Source organism: Pinus tabuliformis, chromosome 7, assembly GCF_031772625.1.
Source record: "Pinus tabuliformis cultivar Carrire ecotype Pingquan chromosome 7, CPIR1, whole genome shotgun sequence".
NCBI classification, from domain to species: Eukaryota; Viridiplantae; Streptophyta; class Pinopsida; order Pinales; family Pinaceae; genus Pinus; species Pinus tabuliformis.
The window spans coordinates 2,002,289,983-2,002,293,503 of record NC_142293.1 but is presented as its reverse complement, the minus strand read 5'-3'; positions in this window follow the sequence as shown (position 1 = coordinate 2,002,293,503).

Genomic DNA, 3,521 nt, shown 5'->3' with positions numbered 1-3,521 from the left:
AAGTCAATCCCAACAACCTTCAATAATTTTGATAAGACCACGAAAATATATATGCCCAACTATGTAAAATGGTTGCATATTTGGGTGTTCCTGGAGATAGTATTTGACGAATGCAAAAAGCCAGCTAGTTTGGAGTCATGAGTGTTGTCACTTGGTGTGGAGCATATTGAAGACCCGGACCAGATTCATTGCTTCATGGGGGCATTGACACTATTGATTGTGTTGTGATCTGTGAAATTTTTTTAGTGTTAGAAGAAAAAAATGGCAAGTTAGGTGACTAGAGTGGGCTTATGACTGGCCATGTTCATATTGACTTGTGTCCTACCATTGTATGTTGGCCGACCTCTCCACCGAAAGTTGTTTGCCACACTGCATGATGTCTAGGAGAAGAATTACACCCTGAGGCCATGAAGGAAGGCATGTCACAACTCATGTATTCGGCTCATAGAAGAAGCGGATTGGTGGGACAAGCGAGTGGTATGGAAGGTAGGTCGAGGGACTATGGTTCATGAAGGTGATTGGCAGTGATGCCATGGGGTCTATGTTGGACTGTGTGTCACACCCATTATTACAACCTTGTAAAGAAAATGCCTCAGTATTGAAAATGTCGGCAATGGCTAAACTTAATTTATTCCTGTTTCATGTGTGGATGATGAGAGGCTTGAATTCCACGAGGATTTAGATTCTTCTTATTTTTCTTCCTTTTCTTTTGAAGTACATGGTATGACTCAGTCGGATTCATGTGGGTTTGCACATAAGTGGTGCAACACGGTAATTATGGCCATCCCTAGGCCTCTTAGAGAAGAATAAACTATGAGAGGTGCATTAAAAAAAAGGGGATTGCTGGTTGTCGATGTAGTGATTACGTGATTACGTCGATCACAGTTGGGTTCGAGTCCCTTGAGTAATCTTCTGCCATGGAAAAATGAAAAGTAATCTTTATGAACTTACTTGGAGTTTGGAAAGATAAATATGTTGAGCATGATCAACTCAATGCGAAAATGTAATTTGTTAGAAAGAATTATAATTGCATGTTTATAAACTCCAAATAAGAACAAATAGTGGTATTTATAAACGTTTTGGAATTAGAGGCATTGAGCTTAGCTAACTCAATGGAGTGGTTTTACTATAATTAGTTACTCTAATAAATCATGTAGGTGAATCCAAGACAACAATTAAACCAGAAAAGGAAAGAGGATGCAAAGACACTCCATGGTGGATAATAAGGTTGAAGTGCAAAAAATATTGATTTTGTGCAACAACGACACTGGACATTAAATGATGATGGACAATTGAGTTGAAATTTTGTGTGGATTTGTAAAATAGACTCATGGTGTATTATATGTCCCATAAATTTATTAGTAAGAAAATCTAGGATGTTTTGTAGTTCTATTTATAATGTATGTACCTAGTAACTGCATGAATTGGAGTGTGTAATATAAGCCTAATAAGGCATATGTACCCCCATAAAGTTCATGGTAATCTTAAAAATACATTGTATTTGCACTGTTTGTTTGTGGTAATCTAGAAACCATGTAGGGTTTGCCAAAACCCTTGGCATGGTTGAGGGTGATTTGAGAAAACTGTGGGCCTAATTATGTTGGGTCTGTGGTAAGTCTTGGTGGCTGAATTGAGTGCCTTGGTGGAAGATTTGAGCTTTCGTGGCTTTGTTGAGCCTTCGTGGCTGAATTGAGTGGCTTGGTGGTAGAGTTGAGCATTCATGGTTGTGTTAAGCCTTCGTGGTTGAATTGAGTGCCTTGGTGGCAACGGTGAGCCTTGATGGTTGTGTTGAGCCTTGGTGGCTGAGAGTCCTTGTTGGCATGGTTGAGGCTAATCCGATAAAATCCAGAGCATGGTTATGGGTAATCCGATAAAACCCATGATGATGATGGAGGGAGATTTGCAAGAACAAGTACATGTATGCAGTTATAATGGTTGACAAAACCATGTATGTGAAGGACTTGCTATTACACCAGCAGTTGCAGTGGTTGGTACCCATGCATTCCAGTGGATCATTTCTCCTTTATATTGACATAAAGATAGTATTTTGTTATGTTTGACCACACCTAGACTTTGCATATTGAGATCGAGACAAGTAGTCATTAAGGAGGTGACTTGGAAATTGTAATTCCTACTTGTCTCAGTTGTGATTCATTATATCTAGAGTCTGTTCCTATTCCTTAGGGTTATTATATCTAGATGTGCCTAGATTAGTGTGCGGTTGAGATATTCTCTCAATCAAGTGATTATGTGTCGAAGATAGTCTAACTATCTTTAGACAACACTAAATATGTGAATATACAATATAGTGTGCATGCTCAAATGTTAAGTTGTAATATATATATATATATATATATATATATATATATATATATATATATAGATATAGATAGACTATTTAAAAAAACTAAACGAATAAAAGATAATTTCCAAAATTGTTTGTTATAACTTTGCTATAACCTAAAGGTTTAATTTGTATTTTCCTTATATAACCATCAAATAATGTACATTTTAAAATGTACACATCATGAATAGGGTCTTCAAAGCCTCAATTTAATGGGTGATTTATATGTAATTTCACATAAAATTATAGAAAACAAAATAAAAGATAACACTAAAAGATATATATCTATATATATTGAAATAAAATTAGAGAAAACAAAAAAAGTTAATGATTCTGTTAAGACTCATATGACATGTTCACATCCATGAGCCATTGGTCTTCTAGTTGTTTTTCTTTTGATTTAGATAATTTTGGGTAGTTTCTTTAGTGTTGGCACATTGGTGATAGATCTCAGTTTATTAGTTTGATTAGAAAACAAATATATTGTATGGTTTCATATGGAAATCTAAAATGTGTGCTTACAAAGGATGTGATGCTTTTAATACATTCACACTTGAATGTAAAAGTAATTGTGTTTGTGTCTTTTAGATGTTAGCCTATCTACTAGGAAGCTCTATTATTCTTCCTTGTAAAAAGATTATGAATTTCTTTGAAATTCATGCATGCATATTATTGTTTCTTTAAATATTTGAATCCTTCCAAATTCTTATTTAAAAGTGGCTTCAAACTTGTTTTATTATCTATAATGTCATTCTTAAGTGTAACTCATTAAATTGAAAGCTAAGATTGATTGTTCCTCTTCAAAATATATTATAGTTAATGGATTTGATCAGCCTACTTGAAAAGTTTTTAGGAATGGTTTAGAATACTTTGTAAAATCTTCTATATTATATAAATAGTCACTATATATAATTGCAGCAAATCATTGACTACATTAACATTGGGAATAAATCTGATTGAATATGTTTTATCTTTTTAAAATAATATAAAACATATACATCTATGATATTAATTGAAGTTTATTTTATAATATTTATTAGCACAAAGCATATATAATATTAAAATAAAAATTATGAACAACAAAAAAAATTAAGAAAAACACATAATACAATGATAAATAAAAATAAAAATCAAACATCATTTAATTTTTTTTTATACCATACTACTCATATAGCAT